This window comes from Balaenoptera physalus (genome assembly GCF_965194825.1).
Source record: "Balaenoptera physalus genome assembly, chromosome: 20".
Classification (NCBI taxonomy): Eukaryota; Metazoa; Chordata; class Mammalia; order Artiodactyla; family Balaenopteridae; genus Balaenoptera; species Balaenoptera physalus.
In genome coordinates, this window is record NC_138901.1 from 52,170,385 (window position 1) to 52,189,274 (window position 18,890).

Sequence of the window (18,890 nt, forward strand, 5' to 3'; positions counted from 1 at the left end):
ATCCACGTGCTTTGATCCCACTCCAGGAAATTCTAACCCAGTAGGTCTGAGGTGGGGTTCTGATATCAGTATTTTGCATAGGTATTCTTAAAAATCTCCACAGGTATACTGTGTACATCTGGTTGAGAATCGCTGTTTTTAGATAAACCTCATGAACTCCTGAATATCCTATATATATAAAGCTAATGTCCTACCAAGTTTTGGCTCCCCGAGTGCAAGTCCTGTGTCTCATTCATCGGCCTGCACTCCTCCCCAAGTACATAGCCCCGTAAAGGGTTGGCATTGAATCAAACTTGGACTGGTATTAGACGACAACATTGCTCTCTCTATTTCAATACCTTTACCAACAGTTCACCTACTATTGACTATAATCACCAGTCCAGCGCGCTCCCTTTGCACCCTGTAGCCCTGAATACTGCAGCAGGCAAAAGGAAAAGCAGGAGAAATGCCAGCCCTCCTGGCATCAGTAGCTACAAGCCTGGTGCAGGAGTTCCAGGAAGGCTGGCCTCAGAAAGCAGGCAAGGCTGGGTTCTACATAACATCTAGCTCTGAACCTGTTTTCTCACCTGTAAAATGAGAACAGCATTAGCCACATCTACTTCCAAGGATAGTGTGAGGCTCAGAAGAGGGAAGAGCAATGAGCGTGTTCTGACATTGTCCACCAATACATTCACATAAGGGATTGTAGTAAATATTAGTATTCCTGAGCCAGCCTCCACCCCAGCCCCCGCCCCATCCCTCCACTTCTGCTTCTAGAATCCCAGGGCTGTGATCTGGGTCCCAAGAAAGGCAGTTCAATCACACAACCATTCATTATGTATTCACCCACCATCTACCGAGAGGCTACCATGTGCCAGGCACTGGGGATGTAGAGATAAAAAACCAGCCCTGCTCTCAAGGAGCCCAGAGGTCTCTGCTGGAGCCCAGGAGAGGGACACAGTTTGGATCCTTTGTCCACTGTTTAAAACGAAATAAAAGCAACTTCGAAAACAAGCTCAGAGTAGTGGAGGATACAAAGTGAGTAACCAGAGCCCTGTGAACAGGGAGGGTTAGCACGGAGCCCAGAATGTGGGCTGTAAGGGGAAGGGCGCAGAGCACGGTCAAGGGCGTTTCGTGGGGGCGGCGCCGGGCGGATTACGACGCCCCTTTGGTTCCCGCGACCCCCTAGCCCACCCCCGCCTTCCTTCAGGTCCCAGGTTCCTCAGGCCCCCCGCCTCCCGCGCCCCCGGGTCCCTGCGCCCTTCGCCCCCGCGCCCTCCCATCCCCTGATTCCCGCCCCCTCAGCCCCTGGTCCTTTTGGTCCCCGCCTCCCTCGGGCCCTTCAGCGCGGCCTTCCTCGGCGGCAGCTCCGCGCTGCTCCCGGCGCGGGCTGCTGCTTCTCCCCGGGCCGGGATCCGGCTGAAGCCGCAGACTACTGCCCCAACTCTCAGCCCCGCGCCAGCCTCCTCCCTGCAGCTGGGACGGGGCCGCGGCCACCCGCATCCCTGGTCCCCGGCTCATCTCTTCCTGGGACGGGGCCGGGGGCACAGGCGAGGTGGGTAGGGAGCCGAGCTCACGCGCGGAAGGGCCTTAGAAGCTGCAACCGAGTGAGCGCTCAAAAAAGATGCGCTAATAATGCTTTTCCCTGAAATCCTCTCCTACCCGCTCTGCTTCATGAGGCTTAACAATATCGCTCACTCTGGGAGCTGGAGGGGCGTTCCCAAACATCCGTGTTCAGGGGGTTGTCCAATGCTAATAGTAAACGGCTGATCTAAGTGTTTATTATGGGCCAGGCACTGTGCCTGGGGCTCAAAGACGTTCTCTCCTCTAATCTTCACAACCACAGGATAAGATGGGGACTGTTATTACCCCATTGTAGTGATGAAGAAACTAAGACTTCGATTAAGAATTCTTCAGAAGGTCCTGCAGTAAGTTAGTGGTGGAACCAGAGCTCGAACCCCAACTGTCTGGCTCTCAGGCATCTATTTACCTCTACCATGTGCTGTCCTACCCAGCACCTCTGCAGGGCTTGTGAGCAAGGGTCTTGGAGCAAAGTGGATTTTAGGTCCCGGAAGAGTGGAAGGAAAACATGCACATTGGGTTGTATTTGTTTTTAAATACATTCAACTCAAAACACATCTCTTTTAATTGTTTAAGGCAGTTCGAATTGTGTGTTCTGTTATAACAATGTATCCTTATTGAAATAGAATTTACATAACAAAAACTATTTGACCTTTTTAAAGAATGCAATTCAGTTTTAGTATATTCACAATGTTGTGCAGCCATTACCAGAACATTTTCATCACCCCCAAAAGAAACCCCATACCCCTTAAGCAGACACTCCTCATCTCCCTCTCCCCCTTCCCCCAGGCAACCACTAATCTACTTTCTGTCTCTATGGATTTGCCTATTCTGGACATTTCATATAAATGGAATCATACAATATGTGACCTTTTGTGTCGGACACCTTTCACTTTGGGTAATGTTTGCAAGGTTTATCCATGTTGTAGCAGGTATCGATACTTCTTTCGTTTTTATGGCTGAATAATATTCCACTATATGGATATACCACATTTTACTTATCCATTAATCAGCTGATGGACATTTGGGTTGTTTCCATGTTTTGGCTATTGTGAGTAGTACTGAACTATTCCTGTACAAGTTTTTGTTTGAACACCTCTTTTCAATTCTCTGGAATTGGAGTGGAATTGCTGGGTCATATGGTAACTCTCTGTTTAACTTTTTAAAGTTAATGGCTCATAATTTTATGTTCAGTCAGCAGTGTATGAGTGTTCCAATCAAAATAATGTACATAGTTTAAAAAAAATAGCGCTACAAGGCTTATGGCAAAATAAAACAGTCCTTTACCCATACCTCTGTCCCATTCCCAAGAGGCAACTACTTTCAACTCTTTTAACTGTTTTTTCACTTGCTTTTCTGTATACTTCTAAATAATATGCATTTGCTACAATTTCATAGTTTATCAATTTTAGGCATTCTTCTGACTTCCAGTACTCTAATTATGTTTTCTTTCTTGTACAAATTTTTCATTTTCCTGAAATTATCAGTTGTCATATTTTCATTGACTTAGTATTCCATGGCCTGTCTCTATTTCACTACCTTTTCCCATATGCTCCAAAAGATCTGTCACATGACTTTCAATAGTTTTTCCATACACTCAAACACAGTTTGAACCCTTTGTTGGTTCCACTTGCATTTTTGAATCTGGAGGCATACCCCTCCTCCTGCCCCAGTTTGAACTAGCTGCACCCACCTGGGGCCTGTGCAGACATGGGTCCTGCTGGGCCTGCCCTCACAAGTGCCCTGGACTGATCTCCTGTTTCCAGTATCTATGAGTTCCTCTTTAATGTTGCACGTCTTCAACTTGCTAAAATACATCCTTCAGGAGTATTCTAAGATTGAGTGCTTGGGAAATTAAATATTTGGAGCATTTGTATGTCTCAGTCCGTTTCCATTCTACCATCACACATAAAATCATTTTAGATATACAAATCATTTTTCCTCATTATTTTGAAAGCAAAGCTTCATGGTCTTCTAATATCCAGTGACTCTGGTAGGAGCCCAAATGTCACTCTGATTCTTAAGGCTTTGTCTGTGACCTGTTTTTCCTTTTTTCTCTTTGGAAACTCTTTAGGATCTTCTCTTTATTCTTGGAGTTCTGAAATGTGATGACAAATATCTGCATTTTCTGTTGGTTTGTTTGTTTGTTTGGTGTGCTAGCCTTTGGTGATCTCTTTCAATCTGGAACACTCAGGCCCTTCAGATCTGGGAAATTTTCCTGTAGTATTTCCTTTGATCATTTAAAGAGATTTTTGTTTTCAGGGCTGGTAGAATAATCTAAACCAGCTCCTTTATAAATAGTCAGCAAACACTTCTGGATGTTTCCGTCTTTTACTGTATTTTCCTGATCATAAAGATAATGCTCACTTATGTAGAAAACTCAAACAAAACTGGAAACTGTAAAATTTAACATGCTTTTTAAAGATTCCATGGAAGTGGAGATGCAATAATAAAGACAGAAAGTCATTTTTAATAGTTGTATAGCATTCCATTGGAAAGATGTACCATAATGAATTTGACCAGGTCTCTACCAGCAGGCAGCCATTTTCAGTTTCTCCTTACTGTAAACAGTGGTAGGATGCACATCTGGTACACACAGATGCTACAGTTTAAGTGGTCTTATCCCTGCTGCCCGGGGGTACAGTGGAAGTAGGGGAAGGGTCATGAGAAGATGGAATTCAACTCATTCTTTATGGAGGAGCTGTTGGGAGAGCATCTGAACTTGCCTGGAGATGACCTTGGCTTAACCTCCCTGATGGTGGTGCTTAGAGCAACAGCTCTCAAACCTCAATGTGCACATGGAGCACCAGGTGAACTTGTTAAACAGTAGGTTCCTGAGCTGAACCCCAGAGAGTCTGCTTCAGTATGAGGGAGGGTCTGAGGATCTGCGCTTTTTTTCATTGTTTTTAAATTTTATTTTAATTTTTTAATTTTTATTGGGGTATAAAATACCCCAAGGTTATAAATCATAGTTGATTTACAATGTTGTGTTAGTTTCAGGTGTACAACAAATGTGAATCAGTTATACATATACATATATCCACTCTTTTTTAGATTCTGAGGATCTGCATTTTTAACAAGCACCCCAGCTGATTCTGATGTAGGTGGCTTGTGGACCACTAAGAGAAATACTGACTTGAAGAAATACTGACTTAGAGAGTGGAGGAGAACGTGGAGGGAGGTAAATAGTGTTCACTTGAGAAACAGGAGAGGCTGTGAGGGGCAGATAAGGAAGGAAATTAATTAGGCATCTTTTGTCACCCCAGGGGACCAGGCTCCAGTGTGCTTTGGGTTTGGATAGAACTAACAAATCTACCTGCTGACCTTCATTCTCCAAAAGGATCCAGTGATTCTGATGTTCACACAGACCCCCCTAAGGCCCCTAGTCTATCCCTAAACTGTTATTTCCTCTCTTGTACTCAATGTTACTCAGTTAGGAATATAGGGATACATAGAAACATCTCACCACATTCACTAAGGCATTAAAAGACCATGGGCTTGGGCTGGGAAAGATGGGAGCCGCCCCAGGGTTACCAGCAGAGATAACTGAGGTTAGGGATGGTGCTGGAATGTGGGAGAACAACACCAAGTCTTGGTGAAGATGTAGTGCAACAGGAGCTCTAGTGAGTGAAATGTAAATTGTTCTAACCACTCAGAAAAAAAATTTGACCCAATAATTCCACTCCAGGGTGTATACTCCAGAGAAAGTTGTATACTTAGGCTCCAGGAAACATTAACATCCAGGACGTTCTTAGCAGCATTTTCAAAACAGCAAAAAATAGAAAGAATCCAAATGCCCTTGGACAAAAGAATGGATAAATTAATTGTGGTATATTCACACAATGGAACACTATGCATATTACTAATGAGTGAACTATACACACATCAGCATGGGTGAATCTTAGAAACATAATGAGTGAAAAAAGTAATCCTAGAAAAAATACATTCTTGTTAAATTAAAAAATAAGCAAAACTAAGCAATTTATTGTTTGCACGTTTATATGTAGGAAAATACAAAGAAAAGCAAAAGATTGTGGGGCAAATTCAGAATAGTGGTCCCCTCTGGGTAAGGCAGGAGATGAGAGCTTTGAGCAATGGTAGTGTTTTCTAGTTCTTAAGTTGGGCCATGAGTTCATAGGTGTTTGTTTTATTATTATGCATATGACCATATATACATAACATATATTATTTTGGCTATATCAAACATCTCAAAATTTAAAAAATAATAGAGAAAGATGAAATCCTCTAGCCACTACTGAGTTCTCTCAAGGTTATTTAGTCCTTGGGTACCCCATCTCTCCTCCAACAGGCACTATGGACCAGGAAGCAAGACATCAGGCCTAAAGAGACCAATGGAAGCTTGTTAAAATCCACCTCCATCTCACCATTCAGAAACTGGGTTCTTCCCAATCTGTTTCTCATAGACTGTATCTGTCACTAAGTAATGGCCTCTTTTAGACCCAGCCAAGCTGATTGCATGTTTAGCTAATATGGCATTTTTCTCTGCTGACAGCAAGACTATACTTGGGACATTGTTTTCTGAACAAGCAAGCCATCCTACCACCTACTTTTTCTTATTCGATAGCATCCCTAGCACCCACTCTATTCTGTCTGCTGGTCTCACATCTGGCTGGGTCTCCAGGCTTCCTTTCTTTTTTTTTTTTTTTTTTAAATTTACTTATTTATTTATTTATTTTTGGCTGTGTTGGGTCTTCGTTTCTGTGCGAGGGCTTTCTCTAGTTGTGGCGAGCGGGGGCCACTCTTCATCGCGGTGCGCGGGCCTCTCACTATCGTGGCCTCTCTTGTTGGGAGCACAGGCTCCAGACGCGCAGGCTCAGCAGTTGTGGCTCACGGGCCCAGCCGCTCCGCGGCATGTAGGATCCTCCCAGACCAGGGCCCGAACCCGTGTCCGCTGCATTGGCAGGCAGACTCTCAACCACTGCACCACCAGGGAAGCCCCAGGCTTCCTTTCGAATCCCTGATGATGAACTTTTTCTGTTCCCTTCCTCACTGCCCGTGAGCTCAGCAGGACTGGAGTTCTCCTGGGCCTTGAATGTTCTCTCTCTGCCATATTTCCTAATTCAAAGACCACCCAACCTTTGGAAGAGGGCAGAGCTCCTGAGGTGAGGTTTTGCCTTGACCAATGCAGTTGAATGGGTTAGGTGGGTTTCAATGCCCCCTCTTTCTCCTACCTGACTGTGTGGCTTGGGGTAGGCCCCTTATCTTCACGGACCCTATTGGCTTGCCTGTAAGATAGAGAGTATTGTCTTTGGGGATGTTAATAATGTGTAAGGACATTAAAAGATGGAAAGGATGTTAAAGTTCATCTGGTTTCACCCACTTGTCTTAAAGATGGAAAAACTAAGACGAGGATGAGGTGGAGACTTGGATGGACCAGGGATGCTTTATTAGCAGGTATTGGGCTAGAACTCAGGTCTCCTGTTTCTCCACCATCTTGCTTCCCTGATGCTTGCTGAGGCATAGAGGTGTGGGAGGAGGAACCTGCAGCCACTCAGCCCTGCCCAGCTACATCCAAGGCCAAGGCATTCAACCTTAAAGGATGTTGTTTTTCAAACTGCTGACATTACCTGGGGGCAGGAAGAGCCTGCCTCACCTTTCAGCTGGTCCATTGCACAATCTGGCAAGCTGAGGCCTGAGACTCTTCTTCCCATACCAGGCTCGGCTGTAGAAGGGAAAGGTCAGGGTGTAGGGAATAACAAAAAAGTTGGACACTAGCTCTACCTTTCCCTCAGACCCTACTCCCCCTCCCTGCAGGGGTTGGGGTGCATTGAGGGTAAGAGAGGCCTGAGGAGAGGAAACGGGGGTGGGAAAGCAAGCTTTCTGCATGAGCTGAAGGGGCAGGGCTGGTCCTCCTCACCCCCAAAGGAGTCTTCTATTTGGGGGAGTGAATTTGTGGACAAGGTAGAAAGAAAGAGGAAGAAACTTTTGGCCTGGTCCTGCTTTCAGTCCATGAGTTGATAATTTATTTTTGAAATGGAGAAATGGGAAGAGGTGAGAGAGCTGAGTTGGTCCGTGAGGCTGCCAGTGTAGACTCTGATGGAGGCAGTGGAGACTGGGCTCAGTGCAAAGATGTCCGGGGTCCCAGTTTGATCCGCTGACCGTGAGGCAGCAAACAGAGAGGCCAGGACTATACACGGCCTCTCCCAGCTCTGGACTTGTGCAGGCTGCCATACTTCAGCCCCTATCTGAAACAGAGCCCCTATTCAGGAATTCCGTCAAAGGCCCTCAGCAATCCAATTAGAGGTTGTTTTTTCTTTCTTTCTTTCTTTCTTTCTTTTTTTTTTAATTATTCAACTGTCATATATGAGACCAAATGACTATAACGCAAAAGGGAGTTCTTTTTTCATTTAACATTACAATATACACAGCAAACCTGGGCTAGATCTTACAATCTGAACGCAGGTATTTAACCTTTTCCGGGCTGTTTGTGTTTACAGTGCATAGAAGTCTTGTAATTGAAGCCATGCCTTTCAGTCACTAGAGAAGCCTTTGTAGCTGCCACATACTTCAGCTCCCAAACTCAGTTTTATAAGAACTAGAGTTTGGTTTTTGGGGGGTCTCCCATTCCCACAGGTTATGTACAGTTTGGGGAGGGTTTTTTGGGGGGGTCCATCAGGTCCTCAGGCATTGGTCCCCACAGGTTGCAGTGGCTCTGTCAACTGTTTGCATTCCAATCTGGCGACCTGGGACTCTGTCCCTAGGTGCAGTGAGCGACCGTACCCTCCCCAAGGACCCAGCCTTCCTGCTCTCAGTATCACAGCCCTCTCTGCTCTTCTTTCCTTCCACCAGCCTGAGGGGAAATACTGATGCACGATTATTAAAATATTTTAAAAAACAGACTTATGATAGAGTAACGCATGGGTTTTCTAAAAATAGCACATTAAATACCGAGATCTAGTGATGGTCTAATAACTTCATACTTTTGAGGTAGTGATATATGTAAATGATATTTCAACATATTGCAACAACCATAAAAGGATATGAAAATAGCTAATTTCTGCTGATGGCAAAGGCACAGATACTGTTCATACAGCAGCAATTTGTTGCCTACACTCAAAATTGAAGGAAATGCTATTTTTCAGATACAGGTTAGAGAAAAAAAAAAAAAATGTAATTTTTTCCCATCTAAGTTCAAGGGCCCCAGGTCATAAGAAACCCTGATCAGAAGAAATTCATCTCTTATCAATCCCTATTTCATCAGTAGGAGCCACAAACTCCCTGAAACTAGTAGCACAAGATCTATTATCTGCTTGAATGAAGGGGGAGAAAGTACGTGCATAGGTTAATATGTCAATAAAACTTTTCCATCTTTGTTTCATCGGGGTTTATTTACTCCTAGTTTATACACAATGCTAACATACCTGATAGTCTCTTTTCTTAACTCACAGAAAAATAGGAGCACATTTGAAAAAGGGAAATGTTCCTGCTAAGAAAACACATTTATAATACACAAGGTGACAGCAAACAGCCTGAAATGTAGGAAGAAGATTTTTTTTTAAGGAAGACAAGAATTCAAAAATCACAGAAGACTGGAAAGATTTAGTTGGTGTAGAATCAAATAACTATATTGTTGTTAATTTCCCTGATTGCTTCTCTGAGATTACAATATCTAATATTCATCACTATGACCCTATATTCTGAAGAAAAAGCTAAAGAATGTATACTTGTTCATCTATACTTAGGAAAGAAAAGATGGATAAAATATATTTAGCATAATGTCCAATCAAGATGGTTAAAATAGAGTTTTAATGCTTAAAGGGTATATATGAAGATTCTGGCTAGCTGAGGTTTTTTTGTTTTTTTAATTTTATTTATTTATTTATTTATTTATGGCTGTGTTGGGTCTTCGTTTCTGTGCGAGGGCTTTCTATTTGCGGCAAGTGGGGGCCACTCTTCATTGCGGTGCGCGGGCCTCTCACTATCGTGGCCTTTCCTGTTGCGGAGCACAGGCTCCAGACGCGCAGGCTCAGCAATTGTGGCTCACGGGCCTAGTCGCTCCGCGGCATGTGGGATCTTCCCAGACCAGGGCTCGAACCCGTGTCCCCTGCATTGGCAGGCAGATTCTCAACCACTGCGCCACCAGGGAAGCCCCTAACTGAGGTTTTGAAATTAATATTACACCCACGACCCTCTGCCCCCTTCATCCTGTGGTTCTTTTTACAGGACACTATTCAGCTTCCTATGCTTCCCTGGGAGTAAAGGACAGTGGTGGGGATTATGGGACCACTGGAGGAGAACCTATCTCAGTTCAGATGGCAACATCCATAGCACATTATAGAGCATGGAGAAGAGGGCCCAGGTGACTTCCATTCACCCAGTGCTGGTCAGCGCGTACTATACAGCAGAATTCTGAAATCTTTTCCCATCAAAGACAAATGTCCTCAACTTCACCTTTGGACGGGGGTCTCCCAGAAGGGGCACCAAGAGAGATATCAAGGGCAGACACTGGAAGACACTTCTGAGCTTGGCTAGTCCAACCTGCTTTTTACTGGTGAGGAAACTGAGGCTCAGAAATGAAGTTAATGTAAAATTATCATGATTTCATCCTTTAATATTTTGGCAGGATTCAATGACAAAGCCACCTAGACCTTGAATGATTTTGTGGAATGTTTTTAAGTATTGATTTAATTTTATTCATAAGTATAGAACTATTAAGATTTTTCCGTTTCTTCTTGTGTTCTTGTTGTTGTTTAATTTTTCTCTTAATTTGCCCATTTCACCAAAGTGTAGAAATTATTGGAATAAAACTGTTTGTGATATCATTTTTAAAATATTGGTAGACTCTCTAGTGATATATTTTTTTCATTCCTGATAATAGTTATTTAAACCTTTTCTCTTTTTTTTATCAGTTTTGCCAAGGGTTTAACAATTAGTCTTTTCAAAATATCAACATTTGTCTTTATTAATAGTCTCCACTTTATGTTTGCATTCTACTTCATTGAAGTATGTTCTTATCTTAATTATTTCTTCTTTCATTATCTTTGGGTTTAATCTGTCATTTAAAAATATTTCTTGACATGGCTCCTTTGAACATTAATTCTCAGTCTTTCTTCCTTTCTAATATATGCATTTAAGGCTGTAAACTTTCCTTTAGCCCAGGTACATTCCATAAGCTTTGATATGTCATATTTGTATTATCATTTAATTCCAAATACTTTCTCATGTCCATTGGGAGTTCTTCTTTGACCTGTAGATCATACAGAAGTATATCAAAAATGTTGCAAGCATACAGAGATTTTCTAGCTAACCTTTCTGTTGTTCATTTTGAGTTTAATTCCATCGTGGTCAGCAAAAATACTCTAAGATTCATGAAGACTCACAAATATTGTCACTATACTCAATTTTGGTAAATGTTTCATCTGCCTAATAAATGCTAGTTTGTATTCTGCAATTGTTGAGTGTTCTATACATGTTAAATAAATCAGGTTTCTTAGTTGGTTGTTGAAATCTTTTATATCATTACTGATTTTTTTGTTAATATCTTTTATATCTTTACTAATTTTTTTGTTTGCTTTAATAATTTTTTCATTTTTTGTTGAAATCTTTTATATCTTTACCACAACGGGAGGGTATTAAGACCTCCCATTGTGAGCATAGATTTGGCTATTTTCACTTCCAGTTGCATTAATTTTTGCTTGCTCAATTTTGAGACTGTGTTATTAAGAGCATAGAAGTTTAGAATTTTTACATTGTCCAGATTGTTGAATATTTTATTATTATGAAATGTCCTTATTTATTACTAATGATGCTTTTTGCTTTAAAGTCTACCTTGTATGATATTAAGATAGCTACGCCAGGTTTTTTGTTGTTATTGTTAGCATATGCATGGTGAAGCCCTCCTTCTTTTTATTGGAAAATCAGTCAACTCTCACAATACACCAATACTTATTTTCTGTTTGTTGTCGTTGCTTGTTTGTTTTTTTTTTAAGTAGTAACCATCCTAATGAGAATGAGATTGTATCTCCCTGTGGTTGTGATTTGCATTTCACTAGTGATTATGATGTTGAACATATTTTCAATGAGCTTGTTGGTCATTTGTATATTTTATTCAGAAAAATGTCTATTCAAGTCATTTGCCCATTTTTAATTGGGTTGTTTGGGGGGTTTTTTGTTGTTTTTGAGTGCATGGTGTACCTTTTTGGATTATTTTACAACCATCCTTTCTGCACCCTTATATTAAGATGTGCCTATTATAGGAAGCATATGCTTCCTTTTTAATCCAGTTTGAGAATCTCTCTTTTAATTGAAGTATTTAGTCTTATTGTAACTACTGATTGTTACCTGTTGCTGCACAACAAATTACCCCAAAACTTAACAACTTAAACGACAACAAACATTTATTGTCTCACACAGCTTCTGTAGGTTAGGAATTTGGGAGGAGCTTAGCTGGGTGGCCCCATTAAAGGAAGTCTCAGGGATATTTCATGACATTGAAAGTTCAAAGGATAAAATGTGGGAAGCTGATCCAAACTTAGAAAGGGGTATAACAATTGGCCAAGTCATAGAAAAGGTGCTTGCTCTGTATCATAAATTATATGAGAAGGTAAGCACTGATAACTTTTACAAAGAAATAAAACATTTTAATTTTCAATGTTTCTAGTGTTTTAAATAACAGTGTACTAAGTAAATGTTAACTTTCTTTTCTTTTTTTCATTTTCCTAAACACTTATAACTGACAGTAGAGCTTTTAATGTTTTGACCAAACTATTTACAAGTCACAGAACAATCATACTTTTTCTCATTGATTTTTTTTCTCATTGATTATTAAGATTGCTATGCATGGGTTTCAGCTTGCACAGTATTTTTTTTAATTTTTAATTTTTAAAATTTATTTTTGGCTGTGTTGGGGCTTCGTTGTTGCATGGGCTTTCTCTAGCTGCGGCGAGCGGGGGCTACTCTTCCTTGCAGTGCGCGGGCTTCTCACTGCAGTGGCTTCTCTTGTTGCAGAGCACAGGTTCTAGGCGTGTGGGCTTCAGTAGTTGTGGCTCGCGGGCTCTAGAGTGCAGGCTCAGTAGTTGTGGCACACGGGCTTAGTTGCTCCGTGACATGTGGGATCTTCCTGGACCAGGGCTCGAACCTGTGTCCCCTGCATTGGCAGGTGGATTCTTAACCACTGCTCCACCAGGGAAGTCCCAGGACATACATTTTTATATCCTACTTTTTCACTTAACATCATATCATAAACATCTTTTTTTTTCATAAACATCTTTATATTATTGTACAGTATTTGTCAACATTAAATGATTGCATAACACTGCAATTGTTCCCCTTTTATTGGATACTCCAGGTTTTGCAATTTTTCACTATTGTAAAAAAAGGAGGCTCAAATTTCACAGTTGCATGACCTCAAGTGCAGAAAATTATAACTTTTTATTTTCCTATAATTGAACTAAATTTCTTTCTTAAGCCCCAGGTCTCTAGAACAAAGAACATAATCAATAATCACTTCTAGGTAAACTCAGTCATAATCAGAATCTTTCTGCTCTTTCTAGCTCTTCACCTCTCTGTTTCTGAGGGAGTTATACAAATGTCACCAAGGAGTAAATGGGGAAGGGACAACCTCTCCTTGACCTTCATCTGCTTTGTCCCATGGTGGCCTCCTATTCCAGTGTAACAGGTGAGCCATCCCTGTCTGGCTCATAGAAAGGGGGCAGGGGTGGTGGTGTGTCAGTGGGAGTTGGGAAGGGTTCCCCCTCTATCCTGACAACCTGCTGATGTGTAGCCACATCCTATCTTTCCATGTGGCCTCTCCGAACCCAGACAGGAGTCCCCACCCCCTACCCCTACCAAGAGTAGGGTGTAGAAGCTGGGAGAAACTGTTTCTGGTCCCAAGCCTAGACATGCAAAGCTGTCATTTCTACTCCATAGTGTCTGCACATAATGGTGGGAGATTTGCCTATAAAGCTTATTTGTTGCCTGCCTAAGCCTTGCCTAGGAATCAATAAAGGGGGTTTACTGAACTTCAGATGGGGTCAGATACACAGTTCCTGCTGTTTTGTTTCCTCTTCAAACTCTCCACCTGTCCTCCCTCTCTAATAAGGTCTTTTTTTTAAAATAATAAATTTATTTATTTATCTATTTATTTTTGGCTGCGTTGGGTCTTCATTGCTGCGTGCGGGCTTTCTCTAGTTGTGGCCAGCGGGGGCTACTCTTCCTTGTGGTGTGTGGGCTTCTCATTGCAGTGGCTTCTCTTGTTGTGGAGCACGGGCTCTAGGCATGCAGGCTTCAGTAGTTGTGACACATGGGCTCTGTAGTTGTGGCGCACAGGCTTAGTTGCTCTGCGGCATGTGGGACCAGGGCTCGAACCTGTGTCCCCTGCATGGGCAGGCGGATTCTTAATCACTGTGCCACCAGAGAAGTCCTTAAAAGCCTAATTTTTTTTTTTTTTTTTTTTTTGCTGCACCACAGGGCATGAAGGATCTTAGTTCCCAGACCAGGGATTAAACCTGGGCCCACGGCAGTGAAAGTGCTGAATCCTAACCACTGGACCGCCAGGGAATTTCCCAAAGCCGACATTTTGTTGACTCTTTTCCTCTAGGTGCCCTCAAGTCTCACAACCCCAAAGGAGGGATGGTGGTCTTAGACTAAACGGGATTTTGAGGAAGGGAAAGAACATACCAGTTATCATCTTAAATTATCATCCTGCCTCATGATAATGCTGCAAAAATACTTGGGTACATATCACTGGTGACCTTTGACAGACAGGGTGGAGCAGGTGTGTATGAACCAAGGCCTGATGTCATTAAGGAAGGTGAGGGGAAGTTCTGGAGGCTGAGGGTAGAGAGAGCGGTATAAGCAGGTGGTCCACCCTTGGCACAATGGTGGCACCATCCAAGGAACTAGGAGTAATTGCCTGCCCCTCCTCCCTCAGTGAGCAAAGATGGGGAGAAGGCTTTGACACACTTAAGGTTGCCCTTTCCAGTCCACAGGGACAATAATGATTGCCCAAAACAACTACTTTATTCAGACAGCCCCTGCTCCCCACAATCTGTCATTCACCTATGAATCAGTCTATCTACATAAGTACTTTATGTGTATGTGATTTAGATATTTTCTTTAAACATTTTCTCAGAAGTGAAATTACGGGGTCAAAGGATAAAACTTGTGTAATTCTGATGTTAAAGAATTCATGGTCTTAATACAAAAAGTGCAAAGCTGTTAACTCAAAGGTGATCAAGCATGGGGACTTCCCTGGTGGTCCAGTGGTTAAGACTCCGTGCTCCCAAAGCAGGGGGCCCAGGTTCGATCCCTGGTCAGGGAACTAGATCCCACATGCCACAACTAAAAAGCCCACATGCCACAACTAAAAGAGCCTGCGTGCCGCAATTAAAGATCCTGCACAAGGCAACGAAGATTCCGAGTGCCACAGCGGCTCGTGCAGCCAAATAAATAAATAAATAAATAAATCCTGGCCCTCCCAAAAAAAGTTGGTCAAGCATCGGACACTGGTGGTAAAGAAATATGTCAACATGTCAATATGTATATCACACTTTGACCTAGCACCTCCACTTTTGGGAATTTACCTTAAGGAAATAATTGGACAGATATGCAAGGATGTATGTGCCAGGAGATTCAAAGAAGTATGTGTATAATAGTTAAAAATAGACATGATTTAAATATCTAATGATAAAGGATTGTTAAATAAAAAATAGTACATCTGTATGATCAAACGTCATGCAGTCATTAAAAATGATGGCAAGAATCAGTATTGACTGAGAAGAAAAAAATATTCATGATATGGTGCCCGGTGAAAAAAGCAGATTAGAAAAAATCTTATATAGTATCATCCCTTTAAAATTTATATTGTGTACATACACATAAAAGACCAGAAGGAAACACACCAACATATTAATAGTGGTTATCACTAGGTGGTGAGATTATTTTCTTTTCTTGGTTACTCTTTTCTGTATTTTTTACCTTAAATTACATTACTTTTAAAATCAGGGGAAACAAACAGTGAAAGGTAGCGTATGTAATTAGGCTACTTGGAATGCTATTTTACACATTTTAATCTGTTATTCACATAAAGATCTACCTGCACTGGAATCGATTTCTGGGACTTCATATGTCTTTTCATTTCACTTAGCCCAAGCCCTGCTCTTCCTGTGGCGTTAAATCCAGAATTCCCCACCCTTGTTCCCCATCCCTTGTAGCCTCTGCTTCCTCCCCCAGGCCCCTGTTCTGTTCCCACCAGGCTTCCTTACTCCATGTTCTTTTCAGAAGTGGTCCTTGCCCCTGTGATACCTCCCTGAAGTGTCTCAGCCTGGAAAATCTCCAAGGATGGTTGCCCTTTACTGACCTTCACTGCAGCCAGACTTGGAGGTCACAAGTCCCCTGTGGTGTGGGGCCTGGCAGGTGCCAGCCAAAGTGGCACTTCTGGGGCACTTAATAGATCAACCAAAGTTCACTGCCAAGTAGCCACTTGGGCTGGGCCACTAATGGGCCCTGATAAGTGGTTGAGAAAGTCTGGTCTTCAACCCTTGGACTCTAGCCATGGGAGGACTCAGCAGAACTCAAGGTCCTGCTCATTTAGCTGGCTTCGGGACTCAGATGTGCCAGATCCGCCCTTAAATCTGGACATTGGGAGTGAGGCAGGGACAAACAGCAGGGAAGCCTCCCATGTACGCAGGAGGCCATCAAACCTCTTCCCCCAGCTGAGGGCATTCACTTTCCCTTCTGATTTACTTCTCAGTGAAACATTAAAGCTGATACCTTCTTGATGACTTTTCAATCGTGGGCTCATATAGGACCTCAGAGCTATAAAGGCCATTAGATACCACCTGCTCCAAGCCTCTCCCTTTATAGCACAGAGGAGCCCGGCGACTTGCCCAGTGATACTCAGTTTATGATGCAGCCCAGGTTTCCTGACTCCTAACTCAGAGCTCTTGCTTTTCTATAATACTATTTGTCTTCTTTACAAATGGGGTATTTCTAAAGCAAACTGTCATGCCTTGTGTGATCTTACCCTCAAATCAAACACTGACTCAATATGTGACTGTAAACCATCAAAACGAGAAAATAAATGAGTCCAACCTATTCATTTTATAAGTGAGAAACAGAGACCCACAGAGATTACCCAGGGTCCCTTGTCTGTGCAGGTTTGGAGCCAGACCTCTGGTGTCATTCACAGCTGTTTCCACTACAGACTGCCCAGGCCCTTAGCCAAACAGGACTGGACCCCATGGAAAGCAGGTTTGTGTCTCCAGGTACACATAGTGACCAGGAACTTCTTAAACAGATCACTCTTCTCTGCCTCTCCTTCCTCCTTTTAGTTTTGTGTCCTTGTGTTTAATTCCTGGAAAGATAAGTGACTCAGCTTGTGTGGATGTTGGTGCTGAGGAATGCAGATCCCAGCCTAGGAAGAATGAAGTAAGAGAAAGTGAGAGGTAGAGCTAGAATAAGTGTGTGTGTGTGTGTGTGTGTGTGTGTGTGTGTGTGTGTGTGTGTGTGTGTTGGGGGGAAAATTAGGCTGAGTCTGAAGGTGTTACGGGGGCAACATTTTTCAAATATTATTGAGGTTGTGATCTAATGCTTCATTTAATTAAAGGGCAGAATATTTGAAATCAGGATTGTTTTCTTTGTAGATAGTTTGAAACTGAAAGATGTCTGTGAAGGATTTGCTCATCTGTATCACCCAGGCCAGACAATTGCCAAATCGTACAGCAGAAAGAGACAATGAGTCAGTATTCTGCTCCCAGCTTCTAGGCTGGTAAATGTCTCAACAGTCCAACATAAATGACTGTCCTTTCTCTTTCTGATATCTCCAGGGATATGATATCACATCCCTTCAAATATTCTCTGAGGGATTACACGCTGAACAAGAGCAGGAAATGGAGTACACTAGTTGCCCAGGGCTAGTACATGTACCTCTCCTGGGATTGGGGTCTGGGATCAGCCTCACCCAACCACAGGGGTTGCAAGTGGGAGAGGTGATTCTCCCAAGGAAATCTGAAGGACTATTATTAGAATGGGACGTGGACCCCAGGGAGGGCAAAAATAACTCTGCCCATAACAGAGACGATGATTTCTTGAGGTGACATACTGGAATCTCTATGCTGGATGTGGTTGATGGGCCCGCAGCATTTACACCAGTGGTCCTTCCTCTGCTACAGACGCTGAGGAAATAGAGCTACACTTACTTCCCAGATTGCACGCAGCTAGGATTCTGGGTACAAATTAGGTCCTGCCACTTAGAGGCATTTCTACGAGATTTGAAAAGTGGAAGTGAGGTGGAGATCACGCCATATTCTTGTTGCTTTGGGCTGTTTGCTTCTGGCAAACAAAGCCATGAGATGCCAACATCCAGTCCCCAGGCTCAAGGATGTTGAGAGGAAATTGTAGAGGCAACAATGGCAGAATTCCACATTCCGGTGTCCAGGTTAGTGTGGTGGCAGCAGCCCTGTGGTCCCAGCTTTCTGGTCCCTTGCTACCTGGATTGTAGCAAGACAAGTATGTCCTAGAACTCAACCTTCTTAAGGGTGACAGAGGGAATGGCCCCCCTTGAGCCTGCTCCTCCCACCCACCCAGGGATTTGGTTATCGCTCACTAATATTTGTACTGAATCCATTCTGATCTAAACACTGGAAGTGGTTGTGTTTCCTCACCCAATCCCTGACTGATACACCTGTGTGGCTTGAAGAAGCACCTGTATGGTTTGATTCTTTTTTTTTTTTGTATGGTTTGATTCTGATATGACCTCTCCCCTCCTTGAGAATTACTGAGGTAAAAGAATAATGACATGGTTCAGGATACACTGAGATAAAAGGAAATTACAAAGTTGCCAATACTGTAGTCTGATTTTCTGCTCTCCTTCCTTAATGTGCATGAGTCTATAACCCAAAAGTCTGCCTCAAGAGATTGCCACTATTTCCAGCCTTAGAGAGTCATGCTTTCCTGATTATTCAAATAGAATGACTCTAGCCTCTATTCCACATTCTCTGGTGACCACCCTCAAAAAAAGCTCCTAAGATTTTTCAAGGGACTCATCAGTCCTCTGGACACGTAAAAAAATTTCTGTCTTCACTCTGTTTTCACCACTATTTTTGTTCCTTGCTGGACCACCTTATTCCTTCATTTCTCAAAAAATACTGCACCGTTAACCTCAAACTCTGTGTGCAGCAGATTTTACTAAAGATGTGAGGCTCAGAATCACCACACTCTACAGTCTGGGCTATAGCTCCAAATTGAACATGACATATCAGTGTCCCAGATAACCACTTGCATTCTCCCTCCTAAAGACATTTCTTGATGCCCATGTGTTTGCTACCTCCCCCAGGGCGGCCCACTAGCCTACCCCATCTCTTTGTGCA

At 42.8% G+C, this 18,890-nt stretch overlaps 1 long non-coding RNA gene across 3 annotated transcripts in view; it reads left to right on the forward strand.

The window, feature by feature from the left end:
• LOC309651169 overlaps positions 1-18,890 on the forward strand; it is a 63,255-nt gene that overhangs the window by 9,850 nt on the left and 34,515 nt on the right. For 2 of the 3 annotated variants that reach the window (XR_014257953.1, XR_014257955.1), the window contains one exon: positions 13,074-16,773. This is a non-coding gene — a long non-coding RNA (uncharacterized lncRNA). The remainder of the gene's footprint in view (positions 1-13,073; positions 16,774-18,890) is intronic. The other variant, XR_014257954.1, reaches the window with a different exon arrangement.